The sequence below is a fragment of the Felis catus genome, chromosome A1 (assembly GCF_018350175.1).
Source record: "Felis catus isolate Fca126 chromosome A1, F.catus_Fca126_mat1.0, whole genome shotgun sequence".
In the NCBI taxonomy this organism is placed as follows: domain Eukaryota; kingdom Metazoa; phylum Chordata; class Mammalia; order Carnivora; family Felidae; genus Felis; species Felis catus.
This window is the reverse complement of record NC_058368.1, coordinates 25134949-25151884: the sequence shown is the minus strand read 5'-3', so window position 1 is coordinate 25151884 and position 16936 is coordinate 25134949. Positions and strand designations below refer to the sequence as shown.

At 47.5% G+C, this 16936-nt stretch overlaps 1 protein-coding gene across 18 annotated transcripts in view; it reads left to right on the top strand.

Annotated features, from left to right (window-relative positions):
- Window positions 1-15953, top strand: part of CBY2 (chibby family member 2) — a 160929-nt gene extending 144976 nt beyond the window's left edge. For 8 of the 18 annotated variants that reach the window (XR_006594748.1, XR_006594752.1, XR_006594743.1 and 5 more), the window contains 4 exons: window positions 9187-9284; window positions 9571-13087; window positions 13537-13615; window positions 15291-15953. The gene's annotated coding sequence lies outside the window, so the exon portion shown is untranslated. Of the gene's footprint in view, window positions 1-1306; window positions 4009-4539; window positions 4606-9186; window positions 9285-9546; window positions 13088-13536; window positions 13616-15290 lie in introns of those variants that run through there. The other 10 variants (XR_006594756.1, XR_006594753.1, XR_006594761.1 and 7 more) reach the window with 7 other exon arrangements.
- The last annotated feature ends 983 nt before the right edge of the window (window positions 15954-16936 follow it).

The following is a 16936-nucleotide window of genomic DNA, read 5'->3' as shown; positions in this document are numbered from 1 at the left end:
TAAAATAAATCCATCTTATGTTTTAAAAGTAACATACGGCACAAAAGAAAAAAATGTAAAAAATCGTAACGGTGTCTGGGGGCAGCAGGGTTGCTGGTGGTATTTAAATATTGTTCTATATTTTCCCAATCTGCTTTAAGATACAAATATTATTTTCGGGGCACCTGGGTGGCGCAGTCGGTTAAGCGTCCGACTTCAGCCAGGTCACGATCTCGCGGTCCGGGAGTTCGAGCCCCGCGTCGGGCTCTGGGCTGATGGCTCAGAGCCTGGAGCCTGTTTCCGATTCTGTGTCTCCCTCTCTCTCTGCCCCTCCCCCGTTCATGCTCTGTCTCTCTCTGTTCCAAAAATAAATAAACGTTGAAAAAAAAAAGTTTAAAAAAAAAGATACAAATATTATTTTTATAATCGCTACATTATCTCTTTTTTGGAATAGGACAAATAGATAAAGTCAGCAAAAACGCTTATAAATCTAAAGTACTTGTTTTTTCACACCGTAGCCCTGTGATTTCCATCCATGGAGATTCTGTTTTCTGCCATCACATGGACTAACCCCGTTGGGTTGTAATGTGCTGGGGGGGGTCCTGACTCCCTAGCAGCCGCACATGTTTGACTAAGGGTCCTACGGGAAAACCCGAAACCAGAGGAAGGAATTGGCCCTTCTAGCTTTGAGACAGGCCTGTAATTCAGCGTCTGGATTGCAACGTCTGACTTTTGGTGGGTGACGAACAGGAAGAGGAAACAAACCGCCTCAACGTAGCTCAGGTTGGGTACAGATGGCCCAAAAGCAACAAGTTTATTCTGTAACGTTGCCAAGGCAACAGCAGCTGCTTCTGTGGCGGCGGGTGGGGGAGGGGGAAAGCAGTGGAAATGAAGAAGCAGAATGATTCTGTAAATCTTTCCTAGGGAAATAGGGGCGGATGCTATAAAATATTGACTATTCTCTGGGTGAACGTACTGCCATAACACACGAAGCGTCGTCAGTAAAAGGAAGGGCAAGTGGTGTGTTTCATATCATAATCTGCCTGGACCCCAATAGGAGTCCGGTGCCTGTTGTCATCTTGTCATTTTCCCTTCCATGGCTCCAAACAGAGGTAGACGGGGCCTTCTTACAGCTCCGTCCCCTTGAGTGTTAAAACACATTGACGTTTTCTCGTGACAGTTACGGCGGCATCTATTCACAAGGCCGAAAGATGCTTATTAGGTTTTCACTATGTCTGGACTTGAGCGGGAAGAAGAGAGGAAAGGGATACTTCGGTCTTCCCCCTCCTCTTCTCCTCCCCCTCACTCCTGCTTCCGTTCTTTTTAGCTGCAGAGGAAGGAGATCAAGGAAGGAGAGTGGGGCAGTGAGAAGAGAGCGAGAACAGCAGGTCCGGGGAATGTGCTAGAGATGTTTTCAGCCAACGGGTAGTGCAGCCAGCAGGCTACCTGGCCAGAAGGCGGCCCCCTGGGGTCACCGGAAGCCTGGGAGGAGCTGAGTCAGGAGCCCATCTCTGCAGGGAATGAGGGAGGGGTCAGAGTTGGACACGAAGACAGAGGTTTGGAAACGATCAGTGGGACATGTGGAGCATCTCAGTCGTTCTCCAGGTGGAGACGCTCTGAACGCACCGGCTCAGGAAAAGACTCTCTTCCCTCCAGAACCTCATTTCGTGTGCTCAGAACCTGGGACAATGTTTGGTTGGTTTTCACGGGCGCTCAAGTAAAGAGAATTTAGAGCCCTGCTCCTGCCCAGTTGGTACTGAATGTTTTTTCAAATGCCAAACCACTTTTACAACAATGCAGGGTGGCATAGAGGTCGAAAGCCTGAACTTGGGAGTCAGGCAGGCCAGCCGAACCTGGATCTGAACCCCAGGCCCGCCACCTGGAGCCGCTCATACTATTTAGTTGGAGTCACGTTGACAAGGTTAACCGCAGGGAACTCAGCCTCCCCAGGCCTCAGCTTCCTCTTCTGTCAATGTGGGCCCCAGGCCAACCCCCTAGTGTTGGGTTGTGAATTTGGCACAGCACCTGGGACGTTACTATTTCATCATTGTCATTTGAACTTGTCTTTGAAAAGTAGGCTGGAATGGAGTTAGTTTATCTATGCTTGCTTCTTGACTTTGGGAGTGACACTAGATAAGTTAGAAACCCTGACCAGAAAGCTCTGTCACGAGTTGACGATGGGCCTATAAATAGGGTTCTCCAAAGAAACAGAAGCAAGGATCTATATGTATATTTATAACTGTATCTACATCATCTCTCTGCCTATCTATCTATCTATCTATCTCTCTATCTGAGAAAATAGAACTTATTTTAAGCAATTGGCTCACATAGTTGTAGAGGCTGCAAGTTCAAAATCTGCAGGGCAGACCAGCAGCCTGCAGGTGCAGGGAAGATTTGATGCAGTTCAAGTCCAAATGCAGTCCAGAGGCAGAATTTCCTCATTCTCTGGGGAGGTCGGTTTTTTCCTATTAAGCCCTTTGGTTGGGTAGATGATGCCTGCCCACCTTGTGAAGAGTAATTTGCTTCACTCAGAGTCTGCCGATATAAATGTTAACTCACTGGGGGAAAAAATCACTTTCACAGAAATATCTAGAATAACGTTTGACCAAATATCTGAGTACCGTGGCCTAGCCAAGTTGACAGAAAAATTAACCATCGCAGGGCCCTTAGAGCCCTGTCCGAACTTTGGTATCTCCTCACGAATCAGTAACCGCGACCCTAGAGAGTCACTCACACAGTGAAGAGGGTCCCATTAATGCAGTTAATGTCATGGCATCTGTAGAATAGCTGGGACCAGATTTCACTGTTTTCATGATCTGTGCTGTACCCTCCCTCAGGAAAAAGTCAAAGCATGACCAAAGTTGATAGCAGGAAATATGTAAAAATGGCCATTTTTGCCATAGATCCTGGGGCTAATAATATGTATTTATTCCAATGTCTTAAGTCTTAAGTGAAAGAGTGGAATATTTAAAGGGAACACTGGGGGCGCCTGGGTGGCTCAGTCAGTTAAATGTCTGACTTCGGCTCAAGTCTTGATCTCACGGTTCATGAGTTCGAGCCCCGCATTGGGCTCACCCTGGTGGTGCAGAGCCTGCTTTGGGTCCTTTCTCTCTCTCTCTCTCTGTCTCTCAAAATAAATAATAAAACCTTGGAAAAGTAAAATAAAAAATAAAGGGAGCACTAGACTGGGGACCAGAGGTTCTAAACCCTAGCAAAGTGGATGATCATACCAGCACCAAAAAATGTAGCCGTAGGGAGGATTTGCTATAATAATCTATGTAAAAGCACACAGATATCAACTCTACTCAAATCCGGAAAAGGGTTGAAAGCTGAAACCTTGCCGGGGGTAATCTAACTTTCTCAGAAGAGCTGCATAAACAGAAAGCATTGCTGCTTTTAAAACAGAAGGGAAGGCAAGAGGGAACCAAGCCACATATCTCAGGCTGACACCTTGTTCTTCTCTTTCTTCATTCTCTTAAGCAAAATTTCACTATGTTTTGACAGCGCTTCTCAGTTAGTCCTCCAGTTTATGGCTTCCTGCCCATCTTCCTTTGTTTGGTGCACACGAGCGGTGCAGAGCTCTTTCTGTAAGCTGCTGTCAGGGAGTGTTGGGAGTCCAAGGGCAAAGATGACCTACAGGACTTTAAAAGGTGCCTTTCATGGGTCTAGGGAAAGAGGATTTCTTAGACGCTGTTGCTAAAAGTGTAAATCAGTATGATGTCCTGGAGTACAGTTGGGAAATACAGAGCAACTGCCTCAAAAGTGTATATGTACCTAGCGTTTCTGGTCTAAGAAGTTTATCCTAAGAAAGTAACAGATAAGTATGCGAAACATACATACAAAGATACTCATTAGGGTCTTTTAACAATGAACGGCTGCAAGTAACCTAAATGTCCAAAGGTATGCAGGATTGAATAAATGAATTACAGTTCATCTTGGAAATAGAATTATTTGGGTCACTGGGTGGCTCAGTTGGTTAAGGGGCCAACTTTGGCTCAGGTCATATCTCACAGCTTCTGGGTTCAAGCCCTGCGTCGGGCTCTGTGCTGACAGCTTGGAGCTTGGAGCCTGCTTCAGATTCTGTGTGTGTGTGTGTGTGTGTGTGTGTGTGTGTGTGTGTCCCTCCCCTACCTCAAAAATAAAGAAACATTAAAAAATTAAAAAAAAAAAGAAAAGAAAAAGAAAATAGAATTATTTAGGGGCACCTGGGTGGCTTAGTCAGCTAAGTGTCCAACTTCGGCTCAGGTCATGATCTCACAACTCATGGGTTTGAGCCCCACGTCAGGCTCTATGCTGGCAGCTTAGAGCCTGGAGCCTGCTTCAGATTCTGAGTCTCCCTCTCTCTCTGCCCCTCCCTCTGCTTGTGCTCTGTCTCTCTCTCTCCCTCAAAAATAAATAAACATACAAAAATTTTTTGAAAAGAAAGAAAACAGAATTATTTGACCATTAAAGATAATAAAATGATGTACATGTGTGCATATAAAAATATATAAAGATATTCATAATATATTAGGACAAGTAGATCACTAGTATTTTTTAATGTTTTTATTTATTTTTGAGACACACAGAGAGAGACAGAGTGTGAGCAGGAAAGGGGCAGAGAGAGAGGGAGACACAGAATCTGAAGCAGGCTCCAGGCTCTGAGCTGTCGGCATGGAACACAACGTGGGGCTCTAAACTTGTGAACCATGAGATCATGGCCTGAGCCAAAGTCGGAAGCTTAACCCGACAGAGCTACGCAGGTGCCCCAGTGAATCAGTAAGTATTAAATATAGCATTAATTCCATTAAAAAATAAACACACACAAACATATGGAAAAGTTTTGATGAGATGTCTTAGTACATTTGGGCTTCTGTGGTAGAATACCATAGACAAGGTGACTTAATCAACCACAGAAATGTTTTTCTCATGGTTCCAAAGGCTGGGAAGTCCAAGATCAAGGCATGAGCAAGTTCATTGTCTAGCAAGGACCCACTTCCTGATTCATAGATGGTAGTCTTTTTCCGGTGTCCTCACATGGGGGAAGAGAGGAGGGAGCTCTGGGGTCTGTTCTATAAGGGCGCTATTCTCATTCATGAGGGTTCCACCCTCATGGCCTTATCATTTCCCAAAGGCCCTACCTCCTAATCACACTGGAGGTTAGGGTTTCAACATAATGAATTTGGACCTGGAGTGGGGGGGGGGGGGGCGGGGGCGGGACATAAATTTTCGATTGATAGCAGTGGATATACACCAAAATATTTACAGTGATTTTCTCTGGGTAGTAGAATTTTGGTTGGTTGTTTTATTTCTTCTTACTTATCTGTGTTTTCTATTTTTCTACACTGAACATATGATTACTTGTATACCTGAAAAAATAAGGGGGGAAATGCCTTCCTTAGATAATATTTACCGCTCTGCAATTTGCCCGTTCTTGATTAGAAGGGGGAGTGCTGTGAATTCTAGAAGATCATCATGACATCTGGGGAGGAAAATTGTCCTCAACATTACTTCTGTTATTTTTCACCTTCCATTGGCATTTTGACATCAGTGCTGAATGTATCCCCCTCAGATTGATTTTCTCTCTTCTGTAAAAAAGAAACTATTAGCAGACGCCCACCCTGGACAGCTCTTTCTGAAGAATCTAGATTGTGAGCCATTGCAAGGTAAAGCAGCCATTTACCTGATGCCCCCAAAGACACCCTGGCACCTGTATTATCATAAGGACTGTAATTCTTGGAGGTTTGCTAACATGAACTCTTCAAGAAGGTTCTGGGGTTAATGCTAAAACCTGAAGTCAGAAATAGAACCCAAGGTTACACTGAGAAAACCTTGACAGGTGGGTATGTACTTCCATAAGGAGGGCTGATAGTTTCCTTCCTTTGGGCGGATCATGAGGTCTGATATTTTTAGTGTATGCCGTGGCAGGGCTTGAAATGATGTTACTTCTCGATAACGCGGGGACACTTCACCCTGAGTGCCTGTGTAGGTAACCCAGAAAACACTTAGCAGGTTGGATACTGTGGCAGAAAATCGGCATGTAATCATGTTACCCTGCCCTTCTTTTGGGCTGTTGAGCTGTAATGAGAGATTTTTGTCTCCTGACTGCACAAATGTTAAGACCCCTTGAGGTAGCCTCCGGCTTCTAGATCCCGAAACACAAAGCAGGATCACAAACGCCACTCTGTTTCGCAAAAAGGCAACAACTAGTGAGTCAGGATGGGTAGACCAGGAGGCTGTGGGGAGGAAGGATGACATGCCATCCATTTATCTGGAGTGTCAGGTTGGCTCCAGCTTCCTGAAGGGCCTCTTCCCTGTCCCCACTCTCATACAACAATGGAGGTCATAGATTGTTCTCTTGCCGTATCTCTACCCTCCCAGAGCATCGACTAGCCTTTACTGTCTCTCTCAAGACGGTCACCTTATCTTGCCTCGTGTTGTAGTTATATATGAATACTTCTTAAACTCTTACTAGCTTGTGAGTTCCCTGAGGGCACTGACAGTTTCTCAATTGGGTTGGCATTGATCATGAACGGTACCCAGCAGATGTTCAGTATATATTAAAAAACAAAATCATTGAATGAACAAATGCATGAATGGATGAATGAACAGTAGGCATTCCACATTTACTCATTTCAACGTTTATTTATTTTTGGGGGGACAGAGAGAGACAGAGCATGAACGGGGGTGGGGCAGAGAGAGAGGGAGACACAGAATCGGAAACAGGCTCCAGGCTCTGAGCCATCAGCCCAGAGCCTGACGCGGGGCTCGAACTCACGGACCGCGAGATCGTGACCTGGCTGAAGTCGGACGCTTAACCGACTGCGCCACCCAGGCGCCCCTACATTTACTCATTTCTACTGACAGAACAAGAAGTTGGAGCTCTCAAAAAAGAAAGTTGATTTTCAGTCTCCCAATGGTTTAATGGATGTGTGTGATTCCCCCTTCTCAAGGAAGGAGTTGGCTCTGGTATCCTTGACGTCACTGCTTTGATGCTTTACTCTTCCCCTCATGGTAGAAAAGGTGAATTTAGCTAGGAATCCAATGGACTCATTCAAGGACGTGCCATTATTCTGGGACTCTGCCTAGTCAGTTTCTCTCTGACCCCCACTGGTAATAAGCTGACAGTGGAGCAGGCTTAATCTTTCCACTTACAACCTATTAAATGGATTCATAAGATCAACCCATAGGTATTTGTTATTCAACTATTACACTCCCAACACTGCAAGGTACAATACTCCTAGAGTTTTTGGACTGAACAGTAAAGTGTTTTTTCATAGATTATAATATCTAGCATAGATCATTTACAGAAGATTGCACCAAGCCGTTCCAAGGCATCATCATCATCATCAACATCTCTTCCTCCCCTTTCTCCTTCTCCTCTTCCTCCAATCATCAGCCAAAGGCCCTGTGTACATAGTACTATGCTGAGTGTGTAAAATGTATACAAGGAAGGGGCGCCTGGGTGACTCAGCTGGTTAAGCGTCCGACTTTGGCCCAGGTCATGATCTCACAACTCGTGAGTTCAAGCCCCACATCAGGCTGTGTGCTGACAGCTCAGAGCCTGGAGCCTGCTTCGGATTCCGTGTCTCCCTCTCTCTCTGCCCCTCCCCAGTACACGCTGTGTCTCTCTCTCAAAAATAAACAAAGATTAAAAAAAGAAGAAAAAAAAAACCACAAGAGAGAATAAGAGGAGTGGATTACATCAAGAATCTTGTGATCTCAAAAGTAGTCAGGCTAGGGGCATGTGAGTGGCTCAGTCGGTTAAGCCTCTGACTCTTGATTTCAGCTCAGGTCATGATGTTGCAGCTTCGTGAGTTCAAGCCCCGTGTCAGGTTCCGTGCTGCCAGCTCAGAGCCTGGAGCCTGCTTCAGATTCCGTGTCTCCCTCTCTTCCTGCCCCTCCCCCATTCGCTCTCTGTCTCTCTCTCTCTCTCCTTCAAAAATAAACAAACATTAAAAAATTTTTAAAATGAATACAGGGAACTGTTAGATCAATATATGCATATCCATAGAACTGTTTTCATAGTATAGTTTTACATTGTGGACTCAAACAGAAACTACGCCTTCCATTTCTAATGATATCCTGGTGCTCTGTCCCTCCTTTGAAGGACATGCTAGTAACATTAATAGAATGTACAATAATTTGCTGGCCCCATGCCTCTTTCCCTCTTGTAGGCTCCCAAGGAGCACAGGCACAGGTAAGTTCTAAGTGTTTTTATTAAAAGGGCCATGGTGTCCCTGCTGGCAGCTCCTGGGAGAGGGGGGCTGGCCCTGTGATTAGGTAGGACCCCCTCCTTGGGTTCCCCCAACAAGCGTGAGCTACACATTCCATCACATGTCCAGGCTATGCCTTCCCAACTCGCAGACTCCCTGTAGACCTTTCTTTAGTGAAGGAACTCCACTCTCCCTTACGTCAGATTCAGATGGAGCCTCAGACATGCCCCAAATCATCGGGCCAAATCTGCCAGGAATCATAAAGGAAAAAAAAAAAATTTCCGGGAGTGAGTTATATATGGCGGTGAATTCATACACTTTGTGTAGCTCATTTCCTTCCATTATGCTAATTCTTCTAACCCCATAACTTAATTCCACCACCGCCCCTTCCCCCTGCCATACACACACTTTTTTTTTTTTTTTTTTAATCCGGGGAAGCAACTGATTGATGCTGAAGTCAGAAGCCATCCAATTTTGTGATGGTCTAAGTACTCCAGGCAATTGCCCTGCAGCTGCCAGTGGCTGTCTTAAGCCCACGCGAAAACAAGCACATTTTCAGCAGGCTCATTTAGAGCTGCAAGGAGGTCGGCGGCGTGTGCTACGTGTGCATTTAGGAGTTTGTTTGCAGCTGCGCGTCCTGGACAAATGCCAAGGTCAGGAAATCTATAGAGGGCTGTCCTAACACTTCCTCCTTGATCTGTATCAACCTGCCTGTGTGCCACACGGGGAAGTGCTGCTCCAGCCTGTTGGCCTCGCTCCCTCACACAGTCTGTGCTGACTCGATGCTTATTTATTATGCAATTATTAGAGTTATTGGATGTGCTCATGGCTTAGTACCCTCTGGACGCATTTACAAGTAGGATAAGAAAAACCCACAGCAGCTGAATTTCTGTTGTGATCAAGAAATGTGTACTTACTGTGAAACATTGTCTTTGTTCCATAAAGCTTCTCAAACCTTAATTTTCCTTTGTAGGGGCCACCTAAAATGTATATATGTGTCTTTTATATGAAGTAGGTTAGAAGCAGGCATGACTGATCAAGAGACTGGGCGAAGAGCCAAGAGCCGGAGCTGTTGGGGAGAGGGCCCCCCCGTGAGCTAAAAGCTGCAAGGTGATTTCTGGCTCTTGGTTATGTCAACATTTGCTTAACAGACTATGTTTCCATTCCTTTCTGGTCTTTCTCAGAAGCTTACTCTCTCTGTCTCCAGTTTGTGGACAAACACATGTGCATGCAAGCAGATGCACACACACACACACACACACACACACACACACACAGCTGCAATATTGCAGCCTTCTATCCACCACACAAACAAAGAAGCATTAACAATTTTCTAGGGATGGAGGCGATACTTTTCCAAGCATCTCAGCAGATCCTCCCTCATGGTTTCTTTCAGAGGACGGAAGGTTCTGAAGTTCCTGCATTGCCGTATACCCTGATGCAAAAGGAAGGCCCTGAGTACATGTGGACTGACTTCACCTGGGGATAGTCTTGGCCTCTGCACGTAAGACGATACAGTGTGCATAGAGCGCCAATAATATGCAGAACATTTCTCCTTCCTACTTAGGGAGAGAAGTGCTGGGATGAAAAGGATCTGGGAACCTAAGTTTTATTGTTCTGGCTAGCAATTTTCAGTGATTGTCAAGAAAAGAGAGGAACGTGAGAGTTCTGTCATTTCTTCTTTCTCATTTTCTCTCATTCCTGCCCTCGTCTTACCGCAACCCACCCCTATGATTAGGGGGGACTCCGACCACCCTGACAGCACTACAGAGATCATTTGGAGCCCACATGATTTCCTTGCCTCCTGGCAGTTCTGATCCTATCTCTCAGCCAGGTATTTATCAGAATCTCTGCTCTGGCTTCTCGAGGTTCAGGGCGGGGACAGGGCAGCAGTTAACTCTGACCCCTCCCATAGTAACACCTGTATGTTCCATCCACTTACCTTCTCAAGGCTTAAACAGAATGTCCCAAAGAACTTACATGCCCCCGGAGCCTAACCAACCCTGGCCAATCTCTGGAGAAGGGGCCTGATACTAGCCCACGGCAGAGGCCATCTGAAATAGCCCATATGGGATTTTGCTAGATGGGGTGGGGCCCCCGGGGACAGCACCCCGTTGGCTCCCAGCTCCCACTCTAGTCTGGGTTCTAGAACCTGCGAGGACGTCACCATTTGCTGAGCTTCGGAGTCTCCAGGAAAGCCAGAAGGCGGAACCCTTTCAGGGGTCCCGAAAAGCGTGAGCTCTTCGAAGCAGGTGTTTGGTCTCTTAGAGCAAATGCTTGATTCACGTGGATCTGAGCTGTGGGCGCTGGCTGGTTCTGTCCAGGGTCACGCTCAACCTTAAAAGCAGCGCTGACGCTGAAGCACTGGAGAGGAACATTCCGAGTCATTCGGACCCTAAAGGAGTGCTCACCGGTTGTCAGTCGATTGTTCCTACTGCCGCTCTGTTATCTGGCCAGCGAGCAGCTCCCTCACCCGCAAGCTGCTCCCTCCACATGATTTGCCAGCCACCACAGGGCAGCGACTGAACAAAATGCTCTTCTAGGGGATGCCCTGTTCCACTCCATTTTTATCTCAGCATTCCTGTCCTTTAGATGCACGGCTGCAATTCTCACTCCCCGCTGCCTAGGTACGTAGCGTCCATTGTGTATTTCCTGATGATGCGCTTTGGTTTGTCTCTTGGAAACACTGTTATTGCACCCCAGGGACGCAGCCTCCAAACTGTTGCATTCAGCCTTCTCCTTCCTCAGCTGTTCGAATCCCATGACAAGGGTGACTGATTTGGCAGCACCATAACCAGCAGTCACTTCCCCCCCTTCCCCCCCCCCCCAAGGCTTCCCAGAGGAAAAGCTGTGCCATTGAAATGCAAATGGCTGATCAAAAGCGGTAAATCCCTTCCGAGAACAAGGTCTGTCTTTGCCACTTTGGGCTTTGCCAAATATTTCAAACAGCCTTTCGCATCTGGGCAAGGGGGAATGTTGGTATGTATCATCAGGCTGAGGCAATGTTCTTAAACAGTGGTCATGATCCACTAGGGGCTTCTGAAATCAGTTTAGTAGGTTACAACTGCATTAGAAAATAGAATCGAACCAAAGAGAATAGAGTAGACGTACAGGAGTACACAGCCCGTAACAAAGGTTGGTTTCTTCGTGAAATTTTCATTTTGGTATAAACACACGCACATAGATACATAAACGTGTGTACTGATGTGGGGGCACGAATGTATTTCTGTTTATTTTTTAACCTTTATTTTAGCTGTGACGTATTATTAAACCCCCAGCAGCATATATACAATTTCTATTCTCAAGACTCAATAGACCAACTCCTAAGTTTCCCCCGCTGTGACTGGGAACGAGGACAGAGCTGAGACCTTAGAAACCGTCTGTCTGGGGGCACCTGGGCGGCTCCGTCGGTTAAGCGTCCAACTTGGAGCACGTTGTGATCTTGCGGTCTGTGAGTTCAAGCCCCGTGTCATGTCGGACTCTGTGCTGACAGCTCAGAGCTTGGAGCCTGTTTCAGATTCTGTCTCCCTCTCTCTCTCTGCCCCTCCCCCGCTCGTGCTCTGTCTCTCTTGCTCTCAAAAATAAATAAAACATAAAAAATTTGAAAAGAAACCGTCTGTCTGACCCTCCTCACCTCATTCCCCTTCCCGGCCCCCAGAAGCAGCCGCACTCCTGACTTTTACAGTAATCGTCCCCTGGCTTTGGTCACAGTTTTGCCCCCCACATCTACATCAGGAAGAACAGTGAGTTTGGTCTGCCTTTGAGCTCTTCCTAAGGATTCTCCTGGGATTTGCTTCTTCCCCTCAAGGCTGTGTTCCTGAGATTTTTCTCTCGTCGGCACGTTCACTTGTAGCTCAAGCATCTCACTGGCGTGTAGCTTTCTTCGTAAGATTGCACCATGATACCGGCACCATCCTGGGGCTGGTGGACACGAGAGTCATTCCAGATTGGGTGTTTACAAACAGTGCTGCTCCGGAACCTTCTCCCTCATTTCCCCGGCATGCCTACAGAGGGGTTTCTCTGGCACGCAGGAGAGGGCTGTTGGGTCTGTGATTCCTGCATGTTCTACGTGACGGGGTGCAGCTCGGTGCTTGCACCCATTCTCCACCACCAGCCCACACGTGGTTTTGTTCAGATGCATTTCTGACTGTGGTCTGTAACCAAAAAAGTTGGAAGACATGTCTAAAGGCTCCTAAGGTAAGAACGGTACTCCTTTAAAACTAAGAATTTTTTCATTGCCGTGTGTGTGTGTGTGTGTGTGTGTGTGTGTGTGTAGGTGAGCCTGGAGGAAATCAGAGCAGGAGAAAGGATGAAAGGACACTCACGTTGTGAGCACTTGTTACCCACCATGCACCGAGCACAGCACTTTACCAATTTGCACGTATTTTCTCCTAAATCTTCACATCAGCCTTGTGAGACGTGGTTAAATCCCACTCGGTAGAACACAGGTTCAAAGAAGGTAAGGAACGCACCCAGAGCCATATGGCAAGAAATACGCTGGAACTGGAATTTGAACCCAGGCCTATCGGTCTCCAAAGCCACCTGACCACTTTTCCCACCTCGGATGCTCTTCCCAAGGCCCCTGCCTCCGCGGGTTGTACTTCCCTGCCTCACTGGCACATGACCTTGGCCCAAGATTGCCTCCAAATCACTGTGAGAGAGGCGCAGTTCATCCCAGGACTTCAGATCTTCCACAGAGTGTCCTTGGCCCCCTGCCCAGCTCACACCTGCCCTCCAGATGCCAGGACCTGAACAGCTCACCATTCCGCCCGATGCTTAGACGGCTCTTGCCAGTCACTGGCTCCTTGGTCTCTCACTGTCTCTCTCTGTCTCTAGATGGTGCCCTCTTGCTGGAGGACCGGCTCGACCTTTCCTCTCTGAAAGTTTTCATGTGTCTGCTCCCACCCAGGGAGGTGAGTTTTAGCTCCCCCTCAAACTGCTCCTAATGGCGAAGCCTCCATCACTTGAACGTTTGCAAGGAAGAACTCCTGTTCTGACCTTGGCCACAGATTGCCAGGGCGGCACGGGGCGGGGTTTTCAGTTGGCAAAATGGGGTGTCTGAGTGGCTGCCCCAGCAGGAGTTCTTCCGGACTCTATCTTAAACGGCTCCCCCAAACTTTTCTCGCAAGACCTAAGGGCACTACCTGTAGCCAAGGAGCTATTCCCCTTCATTCAAAACAAAATCAAGGATGGAGGGGAGGGGAGAGGAAGGACGTTTGTTTGTTCATTCACTGGACATTCACCGGGCACTTTTGGGGATTGGGGGAGGTCACTGCTGTAAGACACCCCAGCCAGTCCTCACAGAGACAAATACGAAAGCACACCCATGCATTCTGTTTTTGATACGCTTGTGTTGATACAGGTGGAGGCTTTCTTTTGGGTAGGACACGTTCTTCTGACCATGAAAAGGGCAATCACGGAGGAGATGTTTCATTATCAAGGTATTCTTAGGATGATTTTAGACTGTTCTCACAGCTCTAGCAGTTCACGCAACAATTAATATATTCAGGCAGATTAGTCACTTACCAGCAAAACCCTCGATTTCTATAGCACTGCTGGAGGCAGAAAACTCACTGTGTTTAACGGACTTAATTAGTAGCTCGGAGTTACAACTGAGATCATTTGGAAGTCCCACGGACAAGAGAAAGTGGCAGGAAGGACTGATCACCGGAGACTGAGAAAATGTGTTTTCTAGGCAAATTACACAGAAGGGTTTCCACTGGCTCAAATGGGGCTCACTTTCAAAAGACAGGCCCTACTGATTAAGGACTTCGGTTCAGTGAGCTACTCTGGAGAGTCACCATTGGCCCACATTCAGCCCCAGTCCATTCTACCCTGAGTTATATACCGCATACGTGTGAGATAGATCGAGACAGACAGGCATAAAGAGATTGGATTTAAGGAATTGGTTTATGGGATTGTAGGGGCTGGTAAGTCCAAAATTTGCAGCACAGGATGGAAGGCTGGAAACTGAGGCAGGATTGCTATGTTGTAGTCTGGAGGCAAAATTCCACCTTCTTCGAGAATCCTCGATATTTCCTCTTAAGGCCTTCAACTGACTGGGGGAGAATGACGTGGACTGAATTGTGTCCTCCCAGAATGCTTCTGTTTAGGGTCTAACTGTATTTGGAAATAGGATCTCTCAAGACGTAATTCAGATTAGATGAGGTCACAGGGTTGGGGCCCTCATCCAACCGGACTGGCATCCTTATTGGAAAAGGAAGGAACACCAGGGAGGGATGTGCAGAGAAAAGGCCATGTGAGGACTCAGGAAGAGGGAGGCCATCTGCGAGCAAAGGAGAGAGGCCTCAGGAGAAACCAAACCTATTGACCCCTCAATCTTGGGTTTTGAGCCTTGAGATATAAATTTCTGCTGCTGAAGCTCCCCGGTCTGTGGTCTTTTACTGTGACAGCCTGAGCACAACAGTTCAGAGGCCCACCCGTATTATTGATTGCAATCTCCTTGATTTAAAGTCAGCTGAGGGGTGCCTGGCGGGCTCAGTCGGTAGAGCATATGACTCTTGATCTCGGGGTTGTGAGTTCGAGCCCCACATGTGGCATGGAGTTTACTTAAAACGAAAATCTTAGGGGCACCAGGGTGGCTCGGTTGGTTAAGCGCCTGACCTCGGCTCTAGTTGCGATCTCACAGTTTGTGGGTTTGGGCCCTGTGTCGGGCTCTGTGCTGATGGCTCAGGGCTCGGAGCCTGCTTCGGATTCTGTGTCTCCCTCTTTCTCTCTGCTCCTCCCCTGCTCACGTTCTGTCTCTCTCTCTTGCTCTCTCATTCCCTCTCTCAAAAACAAAATTAAAAACAAAAGAAGAAAAATTTAAAATAAGTAATTAAAAATAACGGGGCGCCTGGGTGGCTCAGTGTGTTAAGCATCTGACTTTAGGCTCAGATCATGATCTCATGGTTCATGAATTCAAGAGCCCCGCAATCAGGTTCTCTGCCGTGAGTGCAGAGCCTGCTTTGGATCCTCTGCCCCCTCTCTCTGCCCTTCCCCCACTCTCTCTCTCTCTCAAAAATAGATACACATTACATAAATAAATAAGTAAATAAGTAAATAGAAAAAAACAGCTGATTGCCGGCATTAATCATATTAAATTTACCTTCACAGCAACTTCGAGACTAGTGATTGACCAAACACCTGGGCACCTAGGCCCCCACATCACACACATGGAACTTGAGCAGCAACATTGGATGAGTTTCACACTCAGATGAAGTCTGTTGCTAGGCTCCCTTGACCTCAGGTCCGATTTTGCCACCAAATGAGTTTTGGGAGCTTGGGGGTCTGGGGGGAAGGGGTGGAAAGGACCAAAGGTTAATTTCACTTACTTTACGGTTTCCATTCTGATCAGGCCTGCTTGCCAAAGTGCAAAGGGCTGCTATCTATGCGTAAGAGCGATAATAACGGCAGTCAGTTATTAAGTGTGTATCATGCTGCCAAGTGTTAAATAACTTTATTCTCCTGTATCTTTCACGGCAGCCCTGTGAAGCACGTCTTATTTTTCCCATTTTCTAGAAGAGGAAAGTAAACCCAGAGAAGGGAAGGACTTTGCTCCAACTCACACAGCAAAAAAGAGGCCGAGCTTGTGACCAGCTCGCTATGCTGCCTCCTTCTCCGGAGGGATGTGTGCAGAAAGGAGAAAGTGTAACCGCTCAGAAAACATTGGGGCGCCTGGGTGGCTCAGTCGGTTGAGCGTCTGACTTGGGCTCAGGTCACGATCTCGCGGTCCGTGAGTTCGAGCCCCGCGTCGGGCTCTGGGCTGACAGCTCAGAGCCTGGAGCCTGCTTCTGTGTCTCCCTCTCTCTCTGCCCCTCCCCCCCCCCGCTCATGCTCTGCCTTTCTCCCTGTCAAAAATAAATAAACATTAAAAAAAAATTAAAAAAAAAAAAAAACAGAGAAAGTCCACACCCTGGAGCCAACTCACCGCCAAACCACTGACATCCTTCTGAAGTCCTTCCATGTGAGTCTGCCCCCTAGACTGTGGCTGGAGGAACCTCCTGAAGATCTGGCATGGGCACTCCCTTTCTCATACATCCTCAGTGGCTCCCCATTAATTAATTACTCAACACAAGCAGGAAGCCTCACCCTAAACTCAAGCCCCCCCTCCCCCCGCCCAAACTTGGCCTTCATGGGGTTCTTGCTTTTTTTTTTTTTTTTTTTTTTTTTTTTTTTTTAGCAGCACTGCATCTCCTTGCTGCTTTCTGCCCCATACCGTCCTCCCTAAACTGAACACCCCCTCCTCCCAGGTTGCAGAACGGACCTTCTTGTCTGATGGAAGGAGGGAGCGCTCTGGAGTCCTCCCGGTCCCAAAGTCTGCCATGCGGAATCACCACTTCGGTAAGTTGCTCGCTCACTCTGAGCCATTTTCTACTTGTGGGTACCTTCTGCCCGAGGCTGATGTGAAAACTCACAGGTAAGGTACAAGGACGACGCGTCACGCGCATAGGACGCGGAGAAGTGCTCTTTCCTCCCCCCTTCCAGGGAGCCGCTGAGCCAGGGGGCAGGAACAGCCTCACCCTTGCTCACAGGGTCAGTGTTCACCGTCCCTTTCCGCGCCCATGAGTGGCCTCCAACATCTGGCCTCTGTGGCTCCCAGAACAGCAGAAACCCCTTTGGTGACTGCCAGCGCCTGTCCGCACGCCTTGGGTCAGAGCCGCTCTGGAAACCTCGTCCCCTCTCAGCTCCCGAGTCTGTGATTGACATGCTTGTTTCTGGGGGTGGAGGTGTCAGTGAAATTCCACAGGCTTGAAAAACAT